We start from the raw sequence: 16,024 nt of genomic DNA, 5'->3' as shown, positions 1-16,024 counted from the left end.
GGGGGGGTTCTTTTCCTATTCTGCCCGCTGGCTCTCTGCAAATGTTGCCCTGCTCCGGAAACCCTGCTGCTCCTCTTCCTCTTCTCTCTACAGTGTTGGAAGGGACTCCGTATCTTAGGATCTTAATGTGTGAGTGCCCTTCTTCCTTCTGCTTCCTTTTCACTGCCCTGGGAAACTTCCTGTTCTCTGGGAGTTCAAGCTTCCAAAAGGATGGAATAAAAGTAGTTAGTGTTCGTCAAATGTTTGCTATGTTCCAGACACTGTGCTTAGTACTTTGCATGAATTAGCTCTACTAATTTAATCTTCATGGCTACTCCTTAAGGAAAGTACTATATGAACCCCACTTTGCAGATGATGAAAACAAGGCTCAGGAAAGTTAATGACCTGACCAAATACTAAGTCAACAGCATGGGGTTCAGTTCGTAGCCATTGGTCCCTCAGTACAAGCTCTGAACTTTTATCTGGTGTCCACATCTCTGGGCTAAGAGGCAGCTGTGCAGGAGACACATGTGTCTTCCTACCTTTGGTCTGTCTTTCTGTGAGATCACACATAGGCAGCCCATGATTTTTCCTCTCTTAAATCCAGATCCAAAAGCTGCTGTACAAGTGAAATTTCTAATGGTTTCTAGAAATACATTTTCTGTCATTTTTATTTTGCTCATTGTGAGTTTTTACATTGTGAGTGTTTTTATGGGGATTTGGGGAGAACTTTGGGACAGGTTGGGATAAGACTTATAGCCAGTTTCCATATTAATTTGTAGGACAGAATTTCATTTTTGACTCTCATTTTATAGATAAGTTCTACTTTTTAAACCTTTTCAAAAGCTAATATCAAGCCTAGAGCATATGACTATATCAAGTGTCCCTAAAGAGTCACTTTTCCTAATTCGTTATCCACTTTGATACCTAAGTTTCCTTCTTTGCTCCCAAATGACTCTGATATCATTTCTTTTGTTTCTTCCTTGATCTTTCAGGAGATGATGTCCCAAAACAGTTAAATAATGCTCTCCTTTTCAAAAATGGAGCTTCCCAGAGAGATGAGAAATGTTGGCACCCCCCAGGCTCCCAAGTCCTGGGCCAGCTTTGCAGGTGAGACAGGAACAGTTTTATCTGTCTCACCAGGTGGTAGCTGCTAGGTCTATGGCAATATCACATCAGTCCCTCTCTCCTTTGCTCTTTCATTTTATCCCACTTTACTTTCTCAGTTACCTTACTACTCAGTCCTGTCCAGATATATTCTACTACTTCATTTCCTCTTCTATTTTTTCTGTATTTCTATTTCTTTTAAATATGCTTAACTTTCAATTGTCATTTTTCATCCTTGATACCCACTCCATCAAGTTGTACTGATACCTATGAAATTTTATTTGACGATTTTGTGCTTTATTCCTTCTCTTAATTGAGCCTCATCCTGAATGTGTTGGCATGTTCACAAGGTAGCTGTTAAGACATATTTCTGAACATATTTTTATCTGAGTGTTCCGGAGATGCTTCACACCATGTTGCTTCTTTTTCTCATAACTATTGTCCTCTGTGATATCTGCTTGTTGCGGTTTTATCTGGGATTTCCTTTCCTCTTCCTAAAAAGCAGCTACTCTGGACAAATACATTCTTTCCAATCTTTGTGAAGCTCCTCTAGGCCTGTAGGATTCCTCCTTAAGCTGACTTGAAATGGAAAGGTAGGGGTTTTTCTGAAAGGTAGACTACAAACTGCTGATTTCCTTGGCTCTCCCAGGTTGAGGTGATTTATAAAGATCTCTTATTACATGTGACCTTGATCTCACCCTGAAAACATCTACTATGTGCCTTTTAGGTAGGGAACCATTTTTTTATACACCATTCTGCTTGGGTATGGGAGGGCTAAATAGCTGAATAGGCTGAAAGTTGAAAGGAAACAAATCAAGATAAACTTGAGAAAATTTGCATTCACAACACAGTATTGGACATTTAGAATTAAGAGGGCCGATCTCATGTTAAGTGTTCTTACCACAATACAAAATAAATAACTATCAGCTTAAAAAAAGGAAGTCAAGCAATGTGGTATGGTGGTTAAGAGCACCAGCTCTTCCCTTAGCATTGAATTTCAGTACATGTTTTGTCTTTTACTACCCAGGCAACCTTAGACAAGTTACTTTACCTATCTGCACGTCAATTCCATCCTCTTTTAAATAGATACAATGATAGTAAGAATATAATAGAGATGTCATGAAAAACATTCTAAATAGTATATGAAAAGTGCTTTGTGCATGGCAGAAATAATATCTGAAATATGATCTGTTCTGTAAATGTTACCTGCAACTAAAAGAAAAATTATAAATGCAATGTCTACTTCTAAATACAACAAAAGCAGCTTTTTTATATGACCTTTTCCATTCTGCCCATATATTGACATATTAAAATAATTAAATCTAAATAACATCTTATTGTTTTCTCATATTTCCACAAAGATTTCATATATTTTAAAATGCATGCATCACATGTTCATTGAACATGTATGCCATAATTTAGTTAAATGTTACCCTATATGTTGAATATTTAAAAGAAGCTTAACATTTTTTTTTTTTTTTTGCATAATCCCCTTAATGAAAGTAGCTATTTTTTCTTTGGATTGGTTCCTTGGGAAGCATTTTCAGATGTGAAATGACATGGCCACTGATGTTTGTTAAGAAGTATTCTCAAATTACCTTTTTGAAAGTGTTATATAATTTTATCTTTCCATCAACAATCTGAGTCACCATCTCAATCCTTGCCAGTACCACTTAATTATATTAATGTTTTGGTAATTTGAAAAAGCGGTAGGGTATGAATTTAAACACAGTTGCTTAACCTGGTTTTTCTCCTGGCCAGAGAACTGGGAAGGAGTCTCTGACATAAACTCAGTGCCAAGACAGAATTTTTACATGCCCCTACATGTGCTAAGGCAGGTACTCACCAAGAACTGGTATGAGGATAAGTTGGTTCATTTGTCCCCGAGGGCTGCTATAGAAAATGCTTATGTCCCCCCAGAATCCGTATGTTGAAACCTAATGTGTTATGGTATTTTGAGGTAGAGATCTTTGAGGCAGTTAGGGCATGAGGGTGGAGCCCTCATGAAAGGCACGTGTGTCCTTAAAAGAGAGGCCTTTGTCCCTTTCTGCCAAGTAAGGAAAGACAGCCAGTCATTTGTGGAATACAAAGTGGGCCCTCACCACACACCAAACCTGCCGGTGCCTTGATCTTCAACACCCCCAGGCTCCAGAACTGTGAGAAATAAATTTGTGTTGTTTATAAGCTATAGTAATTTGTTCCATCAGTCCAAATGGTATAAGACCAGGGAAGTTTGGAAAATTGCATCAAGAACTGTAAAGATGATTTCTGCCTTTTGGTTGGGAATCGGTTTTTCTAGGAATCTAATTTAATTTTTATCATATTAAAATTTTGAAGAACTCAAGTGTCCAGCAGAAAGACAATTATTAATGAGTTGTAGTACAGACATACAATAGACTACCAGAAAGTCATATGTCATGCTTAGGAAGAACATTTTAACAACATGGTAAGTGGGGGAGGGGAAAGAATAACATCATATCCTAGATGCAATATGATCTCCATTATGAAGGAAAAGAGTGCAAAGAAAACGTCTGGAAAGCGATGTGCCTAAATAGTAATAATAGGCTTCTGCTGAGTGGTGAGCTTATGATTTATATTTGTCCTGTCTTTTAATGTTTTCTAAGTTATTCAAAACATGGATCTACTACGTCAACAATCAGACGTTAAAAAAAGAGACAGAGAGAAAGAGAAAGAAAAGGCTCTTGGTATGAAACAACAATGTGCTCATATAGAATCTGAGGCATGTAACCTCAGGCTCAACCTAAAGTCAGCACTGCGTCCTCCATCAGCCTCTATCCCGCTGGATTAACCACAATATAGAAAAGGCAGAGGAACCAGAGATCAAATTGCTGACATCTGTTGGATCATAGAAAAAGCAAGAGAGTTTAGGAAAAATATCTACCTCTGCTTCATTGACTATGCCAAAGCCTTTGACTGTGTGGATCACAACAAACTGGAAAATTCTTCAAGAGGTGGGAATACCAGATGACCTTATCTGCCTCCTGAGAAATCTGTATGCAGGTCAGGAAGCAACAGTTAGAACTAGACATGGACCAATGGACTGGTTCAAAATTGGGAAAGGAGTATGTCAAGGCTGTATATTGTCACCCTGCTTATTTAATTTGTATGCAGAGTACATCATGCGGAACGCTGGGCTGCAGGAAGCACAAGCTGGAATCAAGGTTGCTGGGAGAAATATCAATAACCTCAGATATGCAGATGACACCACCCTTATGACAGAATGCAAAGAGGAACTAAAGAGCCTCTTGATGAAAGTGAAAGAGAGTGAAAAAGTTGGCTTAAAACTCAACATTCAAAAAATGAAGATCGTGGCATCTGGTTCCATCACTCCATGGCAAATAGATGGGGAAACAATGGAAACAGTGATAGACTTTATTTTCTTGGGCTCCAAAATCACTGCAGATGGTGGCTGTAGCCATTAAATTAAAAGACGCTTGCTCCTTGGAAGAAAAGTTATGACCAACCTAGACAGCATAAAGAGGAGGGTTCAGGATGGGGAACACGTGTATACCTGTGGGGGATTCATGTTGATATATGGCAAAACCAATACAATATTTTAAAGTTAAAAAATAAAATTAAATTAAAAAAAAAAAGCAGAGACATTACTTTGTCAACAAAGGTCCATCTAGTCAAAGCTATGGTTTTTCCCGTAGTCATATATGGATGTGAGAGATGGACTATAAAGAAAGCTGAGCGCCAAATAACTGATGGTTTTGAACTGTGGTGTTGGAAAAGACTCTTCAGAGTCCCTTGGACTGCAAGGAGATCAAACCAGTCAAACCTAAAGGAGATCAACCGTGAATATTCATTGGAAGGACTGATGCTGAAATTCCAATACTTTGGCCACCTGATGTGAAGAACTGACTCACTAGAAAAGACCCTGATGCTGGGAAAGATTGAGGGCAGGAGAAGAAGGGGATGACAGAGGATGAGATGGTTGGATGGCATCACCGAGTCAATGGACATGAGTTTGAGCAAGCTTCGGGAGTTGGTGACAGACAGGGAAGCCTGGCGTGCTGCAGTCCATGGGGTTGCAAAAAGTCGGACACAACTGAGCGACTGGACTGAACCGATTAACCACAGACATTTTCAGCTCCCCACTTGACATCAGTCTTTTTAGGAACGTGGGTGCTGTATTCCTCACTTGTAGATTCCACCCCCTACTCCATGTAGTGCCTAATACAAAAGTAGTGATTACTTTTCATTCATTTCTTCATTCAGTCGATCATTTAAGAAATAGCACAGGGTGTCCCGGGCAGTGTGCTACACTCTGGGGAAAAATATAAACAAGGTAGTATTTTTATCTTCAAGTTGCCTGAGTAAAATCTGAAGGTGTTATTAAGAATTTATAGTTTCAGGAACCAGACAGTAACAAAGGGAACTTTTTTGGCCATACCAGTAAGTTACTCGGGTTTCCACTCCCTAACCCCCATTGTTCTCTGCTATTAGAAGGTCTCCCAGACTCAGCTTTGATGACCACCCTTCCTGACGCTGTGGCCTGGCCACTCATGCGGCCACCCCTGCATCCTCTGACCATCTTCCTTTCCCATAGCCACTGCCTGGCCCACACTTTGGAGCTTAGCTTCTCCAACAAGCCAAGACTGCCGTGGCCCCATCAGATGCTGCTTCTCACCCCTGGGTCTCTGTTTGTTCTTTTCTTTTTCTCCCACAAGCTGAGAAAAACCTGAGATCCTAGAAGTTGGTGGAGGTATTCTCCCCTGCCTCTGGGGTTAGAGCCATCACCCTGAATTCCAATACCTCTTCAGAAATGCAGGATTTTTTCACAAAGTTCTACCCCACCAGCCAGCCTGGGATTTTCCCTCATTTCTTCCATCCGTCCTCTGCTGGAGCTTTTTTTTTCCCCTCTGCCTGTCCCTTCTTCCCTCAAAACAGGCTTCCTCATGGGGTGCCCATTTCTATTTCTCCCTGTTCACATTTTACTCCCAGGAAAGTCACCTCCATTGTAGGTGGTGGAACTGATGAGGCTCGAGGGTGGAAAAGAACTGTGGCAGCACCAATCCCGTAAAGAGAAGGGTCCTCGTAGTAACTTCTTTCGATTAGCTTATTTCCATCTGCCTGTTCTCTTTGATTTGATAGATTAAATCCTCACAAATGTTGCTCGTCTGTAAATTTAGACTTTCAGTTACACCAACAGGAAAATTTAAAAAATATTGCCTCATCTGTTCCAATTTGAGTTCTTTGTCTTTCCCCTTCCTTTTTACGTTTCATAGACTCATATGATTTCTGGATGGAAAAGAGTTTCATGGTCATCCAATAAAATGCCTCATTAGATCATTAAAGTTCCTCTGCTACATCGTATCCAGTGGTCCTTCAGTCTCTGCTTGCACACCCCCAGGAATGGGGACCTCATTCCCTTACTGGGCAGCCTATTCCATCTTTATACAGCTCTGTAAGTGAAATTGTTTTAATTCCTAGTGAGGGGGGAAAGAAATGATTTTCCTGATTCTTTCTTCCTTGGCCCTAATTCAAGCTCTTGATATGAGACCAAACAAATCTAACTTATCATTCACGTGGAAAGCCTTCCACCGCTTTCACCCTTTTGATTTGTGCTAGCCTCAATTCTACTTTGAACTCTCATTAGAACATTAAAGAAAAATACACATAATTTAATTTTCTTAACACTGTCTAGGAGATTCAAGAAATAAACCCTGATGAAGTAATTTATTCATCCATTTTGTTCATATAGCAAACATCCACCAATTTCTGATTTTTCCAAATCTAGTGCAAAGATCTGGCAACATGTAGATGGTGAGGTTCCCTCCTTGCACTCGAGAAGTTCACAGGCTAGTTCAGTGGTTAAAGCAAGTATTCTAGTGTTCTTAGATAGCTTGGTTCAAATTCTTGCTCTCTCTCTTGTGTGACCTTGGACGAGTCACTAGGTCTTAACTTTGTCGAATATGAAACACAATATTGATAGTTCCTTCTGTCAGTAGGGTTGTTGTGAGAATCATGAGATGACCCACATAAAGCTCATTAAAGGGTCAATGAATTTGGCTGTCACTATTATGAAGAGTCATGTGGGAAAGAGATGAAGTCAGTTTCGGTATGCTTGGTAGATTTGGCAAAACCAGAATGTGCTACAATGGCACAGACATAACCAAGACTTTGAAAGTCTAGAAGAACAGGTGACTTTTTGCTAAGTTTGGAGAGATGCGGGAAGGTGGGTGAAGTTGGAGAGAGAGAGTCCAGACAGAAAGATCAGGTCATGCAAATATACAAATCTGTGAGATCCAAAGGGGTATCCAGGGAGCTATAAACAATCCAGAAAGGCTGGAGTACATCTGTATTGGGGCAAAGGTTGATTCCAGGGAGTTTCCAGGGATCATAAAACAGAAAACCTTGTAAGCCAGGCTAAGGAGAACAAACTTTGTTCTATAGGACCCGAGGAGCCAATGAAGGATTTCACGTGAAAAGACTGCATCTCTGCATTAGTATCACTCTGATAGAGGGTGAACTGGAGAGAGGGAGGCCTAGAGGAATAATAAATTCCTCAGTAGGTGGGTTAAGCTCATGCTTAGGGTGCTAATAATGCAGGGGTGAATGAGCCTGTGTTTGCTACATGATTTATCCAGAATCTTGCAAGCAGTGAAATACAGAGACAAGCTCTTTTAATATCAGCATATGCACAAGATTTGGTTTTACTGTTTGGTGTTATTGTTTTTGATTTACAGATAGCAGCAAAGGGATTATGGTGCACAGAGCCCTTAAAAATTGCATTAGAATAGGTGAGAAATAATAAAGGCTGAAGTCAAGGCAATAGCATGAGAGACAAAGAAAAAGGGAAAGTTTCAAGGCAACAGCAGACAGAGTGGAATTCTTTTCCCAAAATGGGCAGAGTAGGGACTATGGTTTCTTTCAGCCCAAAGTCTCTCACTGAAAGTGACAGAGCATGGCAATATTAAGTTAATCAAATTAACTTCCAGTGTCATGAATATATTCTAAATGCAACTTTATCATTTTCCAGAAAATAGTTGTTCAAGATATTCTCTAAATCTTTTCTCATTTTAGTTCACTTATTAAATGTTACAAAGATTAACCATGAACTGAGAAGTGTGTTCTTGGATATGCAGACATAAACAAGAAAGATGTTATTGCCTAATCTTAAGTTTACAGCCCAGCAGTGTGGGTAGATATTGAGTAAAAAAACAAAATTCATCATTTAAGTACACTTATGATAGAAACTACTTTCTCTTACAGCCAACTCTTCCAAAATAATGGTAACGTGGTATTTAGACATACTCATCTCCCAACCACTCTTCAATCCATTCTGTCTGGCTTTCTCCTTTTGAATTGCCTTTGAGAAGGTGATTAATAACCACCTTGTTGCAAATCCAACAGTCTTCATCCAGCACCTCATTTGAAATCTCAGCAGTAGTCTATGCTCCTACCTCGCTGAAACTGTCCTTAGTCTCTGGAACATTATAATCTCCTCTTTTATCCTCTTGTTTTTGTTTCTGTCTCCTCTGCTGAACTCTTCATCTTGGAGTTCTTTAGAACTTTTCTCATCTTCTCCTATCTTTCCCTATGGTGAATTCATTCATTCCAATATTTGCTCCAAATTTTAAGATTTCTAGACTTATATTTCCAATCTCTTGTGAACTGCAGATTCATATAACCTAATTGATCACCTAATACCTCCACTCGATGCCTCATGAGCATATCAACAAGATATGTCCAAATCTTTATTCTTGGACTGCTGACTCTTCTGGTCCCGAATAAGGTCCTCTCCTGGTGTTATTACTCTCATTGAATGGCATAACCCAATTGCAAAAAGAAACACAGGTATCAACCCTTGACATCTCCTTTTTCTCCTCTTCATTTTTCCTTGCTGCATCCAAGTCGAGGCCACCCTTGTCTTTCTCCTGAACTATTGGGAGAAGTACCTAATTTATCTCTCCAGAGTTATGACTATTCACTTCCAAACAATTTTCTTCATAGCAACCAGATATTTAAAACACACACACACATACACACCTCTAATCATGCCAGTTCCTATTTAAAACTCATCAGTGATTTTTCTTGCCCTGAGGATCTAATCTAAATTCAACATGACCTTCCAGGCCCAGCATGATCTGACTAGCTCTGATCTCTTTTGGGGACACTCTTATCTCCATGTTCCAATCAAAGAAATCTTTTAGGTCCTCAAACATTCTACGCTCCTCCTTTGCTCTTGTCTGTGCTCTTTGTAATTCTTGGACTACTCCCTTTTCTTTGCCAGTTAATGTCTATTATCCAAGATAACGTCCAATTCCTCATGTATTTATTGTCTCTTCCCTCCCACTAATATGTAAGGTCCACGCAGCAGGGACTCAGATTGTTTACTTACTGTTATGTATTCAGCATTTAGGAGAGTCACCAGCACATATTATTTAGTCAATGAATATTTATTTAATGATTAATTAGCTAATCATCAGAGTGCTGATTCGGTTAGTCTCGTTTATTGCATTGTCGACTCTTGTTGCGCCTGCCTTCTTCTCTGCAGCATTGATCACGGCCATAATTCTACATTTACTTAGGATGACAGTCGTGGTTATGACTGAGGAAGATGCTGAAGGATGAATGAGGTGTCAAGTCATTTGACCACTTCTAGCTCTTAATTATCTACTGAGAAGAGAAAATAGGAAGAAGAGGGAGGATGAATCTTGTTTTACGTTTGTTTGGGCTATAGACTTCTAAGTCTAGGCAATTCAGGATTTGAGAAGCAATGGGTATTTAGTCACTGAGAGGTGCCAAAGGACAGAGGAATGAGCACTTGGGTGGGAAAAGGGGATTCGGACTGCAGTGTTAAAGGTTAGTGTTAGCTGTATGATATCTGCCTTTCTCTGTCACAGTAGCTCCTTCTGTAAAATTAAAATAACACCTTGCCAAGTGTATTAGTCAGGGTTCTCCAGAGAAACAGAACCAATAGGATATCCTACTTATTTATACTAGAGTCATTAGAAGGCATTGGTTCCTTGTGATTATGGAGGCAAAGACTCTCTTGTCTACAAGCTAAAGACTCAGGAGAGGTATTGATCCATTTCAAAAGCAGAGAGCTGGAAAGACACTGGTGAATCTGAAGACCTGAGAGGCAGAAGTGCTGAAGACAAGAGAAGACCTTTGACCCAGCTCACGCAGCTGTGCAGAAAAAGAACTCAACCTTCCTCCACCTCTTTGTTCTGTTGAGCCCCTCAGTGGTTTGGATGATGCCTGCCTACATGGGAGAGGGTCATCTGCTTTTCCCAGGCCACCAATTCAGATGCTCATATCTTCCACAAATGCTCTCGCAGACATCCCCAGAAATCATGCTTAGCCAGCCCTCTCTCTAGCCACTGACCTAGTCAAGTTGATACATAAAATTAATCATCCCATCAAGGTTGTAAATAGAATCCTGGACTGTATCTCATTTGTAGACACATTTCCATCTCCCATCCATCCATCCATCCTTTTCACCTGATATTTTTGCAACTAACAGTCACCACGTGCAGCACTGTGCCAGAAAGTGTGCTTAGTATGGGAGTCACAGATACATACAGTCAGGTACTGACTTTGAGGAGCTTGCAGTTTATAGAAGGATTTGTTCGAACAGGTAGCTTAGAATTCAGTGGTCTAATTTCTCCAAAGAAGACATACAGATGGCTAACAAACACATGAAAAGATGCTCAACATCACTCATTATCAGAGAAATGCAAATCAAAACCACTATGAGGTACCATTTCACGTCAGTCAGAATGGCTGCGATCCAAAAGTCTACAAGCAATAAATGCTGGAGAGGGTGTGGAGAAAAGGGAACCCTCTTACACTGTTGGTGGGAATGCAAACTAGTACAGCCACTATGGAGAACAGTGTGGAGATTCCTTAAAAAACTGGAAATAGAACTGCCTTATGATCCAGCAATCCCCCTGCTGGGCGTACACACTGAGGAAACCAGAAGGGAAAGAGACACGTGTACCCCAATGTTCATCGCAGCACTGTTTATAATAGCCAGGACATGGAAGCAACCTAGATGTCCATCAGCAGATGAATGGATAAGAAAGCCGTGGTACATATACACAATGGAGTATTATTCAGCCATTAAAAAGAATACATTAGAATCAGTTCTAATGAGGTGGATGAAACTGGAGCCTATTATACAGAGTGAAGTAAGCCAGAAAGAAAAACACCAATACAGTATACTAATGCATGTATATGGAATTTAGAAAGATGGTAACAATAACCCTGTATACGAGACAGCAAAAGAGACATTGATGTATAGAACAGTCTTATGGACTCTGTGGGAGAGGGAGAGGGTGGCATGAATTGGGAGAATGGCATTGAAATAAGTATAATATCATATATGTAACGAGTCGCCAGTCCAGGTTCGATGCAGGATACTGGATGCTTGGGGCTGGTACACTGGGATGACCCAGAGGGATGGTGTGGGGAGGGAGGAGGGAGGAGGGTTCAGGATGGGGAACACATGTATACCTGTCGCTGATTCATTTTGATATATGGCAAAACCAATACAATATTGTAAAGTTAAACAAAATAAAATAAAAAAAAAAGCTATTAACTAAAAATAAAGAAATAAAGATTTTGAAGTAAAAAATTTAACGGTAAAATAATAAAAAAAAGAATTCAGTGGTCTAAGGAGGAGGCAGACGTATGGGTACCACTCTGAGACTAGTGTAGTCAGAGAGGGTTTCTGAAGGAAATAAGAACTGAGCCGAGTCTTAAAAAGATGGAAGGGTGGATGTTACCTGGGTGGGAAGACTGAGAAATACAATATAGACTTGTGGGAGGGAGGGGGAGGGGTTCAGGGAGGGGCAGGGTGGAGGGAGGGGCAGGGTGGAGGGAGGCAATGTGAGCAGGAGGATGTGTGCGGGAACTGCAAACAGCCGGCTGTGACTGGACCAGGAAGGGTGATGTGAGGAAGGAGACTAAAGCTGGAGAAAGGAGCTGAGGCCAGGTCACAGCACGTCTTGGGCAGCTTGGGCTTCATCCTCTAGATGACTGGGGGACACTGAAGGTGAGAAAGGGAAGGTGATGTGGTCAGACTTATGTTTTGGAAATGCCACTTTGGTAGCTGCATGGTATCTGGAACGCATATGGTCAAGACAAAGGGGAAGATGAGGACCCTGCTCTTGACTCCACCTACCCGTAGCCATCATTTCTAGTGTGCATCTGCTCATATATACAGAATCATATACTCTGTGATGTAAGAAGGGGCCTTAGAGAGTATTTTCCAACTCTGATTCAAATCTACAATCACCCTGCTCCAAGGTTCCTGTGCACATGTACACAGACTGGCCCATTATTGTGCTGCACACAGACAGCTCCCCGGGCATGCAGACACTGGCAATTGCCCGTGGTTTCATTTCCCCAGGTACCAGGCGTAACGCAGCCCCTGCCTGACAGATCTAATCACAGGCAGGGTCTCTTTCACAGTCACCCCAGAGTGAAAGCTCAGCGTGTTCCCAAGGAAATGACTGAAACATACAAATCAATTGCCCTTTTCTTCTCTTCTTTCCTGACCCTATTTTGAATGCAAGTATGAGGTTTGATAACAGTAGCAGGAGAAGAGGTGGATTTCACATGGCCAGGATCTCATCAAAAGGAAAAAAGTCTGCACAGAGATAGAAAGACTCAGCCTTGCATCAACCTTGAAGATTGCCATGCCACTCCTGAGAATAGCTGGGAACCCAATCACACTCCGTGTCAGAATGGGGAAAACATCTGGCACTCGCTCCTCACTGCCTTTCAGTGGGGCTTCATCATCACTAAACTGCTGCTTGCTGTTCCCAGCCCGCCCATGCTCCTAAATTACCAGCCTCTGGGCCTCTGTTGATGCTTTTCCCCACCTGGGACACTTTATACCAATGCCACACATTGAATTTCAGTGTATCCTTCCAGCCCAGCCCAAATTTCTTTTTATCTATGAAGGTTTCCTTGGATGATCTCTTCTAAAATTTCCCTATCACTCTAAATGTATCTTTAACATGGTACTGTGTTTGCCTTGTATTGTTTTTTTTTTAATATAAATTTATTTATTTTTATACTCTTGTCTGGTCTCTTCTACACTGAGAGCTCCTTGAGGGCAGGGTCAGCCTTTATACAGCCTGTAGCATGCCCTGGGGCTTGGCATATGGAAGGCACTGGATAAACGTTTGTTAATTACAAAGATGAAGCAGAACTGGAACTCATAGATATAAGTGACCTAATTTGGGGCCTTTAGGGATAAAATTTAATCATGAAAAGAACTTGAGGAAGATCTACTCTTTCCAGAAAGAGGCTAGCTAGAGACTATATTGGGGACTTCTTGCTTTCTTGCCAGGAAGCAAAATGTGGTTCCAAGAAAGGGTTAGCGTTAGTTGTGCAGTCGTATCCGACTCTGCAACCCCACGGACTGTAGCCCGCCAGGCTCTTCTGTCCTTGGGATTCTCCAAGCAAGAGTACTGGAGTGGGTTGCCTCCCTTCTCCAGGGATTGAATCCAGGTCTCCTGCATTGCAGGCAGATTCTCTATTGTCTGAGCTACAAGGGGTGGTCCCAAAGCTAAGCATCCCTGCATGTGAGGTCAAATAGCAACTTGCAGAGGTTAGGATAAGATGTGTCTGCCTAGAATCTTGAATTCTATGTTAACAACCACATAGCCATGGGAAATTTACCTCACTCCATCTATTAAGCAGGAAGAATTGTTTCTACCTCAGAAGAAAGATCACAAGCAGATGTGCAAAATGCCTTGCACAATGACCACCATATTGCCACCTTTTAAACAAATATTAATTTCCTTCTATTTCACTTTTCTTCTTCCTCCTCTGCTATGCTTAGAACCCAATTCCTATTTCAGATGCAGGTGTTGACTAAAGAAAGCATGTTATACTTCCATTTCCTGAATTCTCCATTACCTGGAAATGGGTCTGGGTTGCCATGTTCGTACCTGGTGAATCCATCTCTGGCCTCAACTATAGAAAGTGGGAATTCTTTGCCATTTCAGTTTCTTGCCAATAGAAATTTGGAACTGGAGCCTGGAAACACTGAGTCAATTGACTAGGAGTAGCTTGGACTCCATCCAATTACATGGAGTCAGGTTAGAAAGAGATTTTGTGGTTGACCAGAGCCACTTATGATCTGAACTGTTACAGCTCCTTTGTCCCCTTCATATATCTCATATTCAGATTCTGAGCTCCAGCTCTCATGAGTTCTCACCTGGACAACTGACCACATCAGTTGAATACGTGTCTCAGTTTTTACCCTGCCTCTCTCCGTCAGCTTTTGTGCAGCACCAGTGAGTGAGCGTTCTCAAATCAAATCTTGTAAGACTTCTCTCTGATCTGTACTCCTTCAGTGAGTCTAATTTGCTATGACATTCTTTTTTTAAAAAATTAATTTTTATTGGCATATAGTTGATTTACAATGTTGTGTTAGTTCTGTTGTACAGCAAAGTGAATCAGTTATACATATATCCACTCTTTCTTAGATTCTTTCCCCATATAGTTCATTCAAGAGTACTGAATAGAATTCCCTGTGTTATGTAGTAGGTTCTTATTAGTTATGTATTATATACATAGTGGTGTGTACATGTCAATCTCAATCTCCCAATTTATCCCTCCACGCCCTTCTTCCTTGGTAACCAGAAACTTGTTTTCGACATCTGTTACTCTATTTTGTAACTAAGTTCACTTGTACCATTTTTTTAGATCCCACAAATAAGCAATACCACATGATATTTGTCTTTCTCTGTCAGACTTACTTCACTCACTATGATAATCTCTAGGGCATTCTAGAAATACCTGCCTCCTGAGAAATCTGTAGGCAGGTCAAGAAGCAACAGTTAGAACTGGACATGGAACAACAGACTGGTTCCAAATCAGGAAAGGAGTACGTCAAGGCTGTATACTGTCACCATGCTTATTTAACCTGTATGCTGAGTACATCATGTGAAATGCTGGGCTGGATGAAGCACAAGCTGGAATCAAGATTGCCAGGAGAAATATCAATTACCTCAGATATGCAGATGACACCACCATTATGGCAGAAAGTGAAGAACTAAAGAGCCTTTTGATGAAAGTGAAAGAGGAGAGTGAAAAAGTTGGTTGGCTTAAAACTCAACATTCAGAAAACTAAGCTCATGGCATCCAGTCCCATTAGTTCAGTTGCTCAGTCATGTCCAACCCTTTGCGACCATATGGACTGCAGCACGCAGGCCTCCCTGTCCATCACCAACTCCTGGAGTTTACTCAAACTTATGTCCATTGAGTGGGTAATGCCATCCAGCCATCTCATCTTTTGTTGTCCCCTTCTCTTCTCGCCTTCAATCTTTCCCAGCATCAGGGTCTTTTCAAATGAGTCAGTTCTTCACATCAGGTGGTCAAAGTATTGGAGTTTCAGCTTCATCATCAGTCCTTCCAATGAATATTCAGGACTGATTTCCTTTAGGATGGATTGGTTAGATCTTGCTGTCCAAGGGACTCCCAAGAGTTTTCTCCAACACCACAGTTCAAAAGCATCAATTCTTCGATGCTCAGCTTTCTTGATCACTTCATGGAAAATAGATGAGGAAACAATGGCAAAAAAAGACTTTATTTCCTTCGGCTCCAAAATCACTGCAGATGGTGACTGCAGCCATGAAATTAAAAGACGCTTGCTCCTTGGAAGAAAAGCTATGACAAGTTAGAAAGCATATTAAAAAGCAGAGACATTACTTTGCCCACAAAGGTCTGTCTAGTCAAAGCTATGGTTTTTCCAGTAGTCATGTATGGATGTGAGACTTGGACTATAAAGAAGGCTGAGCACCAAAGAATTGATGCTTTTGAACTGTCGTATTGGAAAAGACTCTTGAGAGTCCCTTGGACTGAAAGCAGATCAAACCAGTCCATCCTAAAGGAAATCAGTCCTGAATATTCATTGGAAGGACTGATGCTGAAGCTGAAGCTCCAA

The 16,024-nt window shown here is 40.9% G+C and overlaps 1 long non-coding RNA gene across 2 annotated transcripts in view; it reads left to right on the top strand.

Moving 5' to 3' along the window:
- Positions 1-13,142, top strand: part of LOC123332942 — a 124,774-nt gene extending 111,632 nt beyond the window's left edge. Inside the window, exons 2-3 of one of the 2 annotated variants that reach the window (XR_006550125.2) lie at positions 975-1,089; positions 12,639-13,142. This is a non-coding gene — a long non-coding RNA (uncharacterized LOC123332942). The remainder of the gene's footprint in view (positions 1-974; positions 1,090-12,638) is intronic. The other variant, XR_006550124.2, reaches the window with a different exon arrangement.
- The last annotated feature ends 2,882 nt before the right edge of the window (positions 13,143-16,024 follow it).

The sequence above is a fragment of the Bubalus bubalis genome, chromosome 3 (assembly GCF_019923935.1).
Source record: "Bubalus bubalis isolate 160015118507 breed Murrah chromosome 3, NDDB_SH_1, whole genome shotgun sequence".
Lineage (NCBI taxonomy): Eukaryota > Metazoa > Chordata > Mammalia > Artiodactyla > Bovidae > Bubalus > Bubalus bubalis.
The sequence above is the reverse complement of the archived record's forward strand: the minus strand, read 5'-3'. Positions and strand labels throughout refer to the sequence as shown.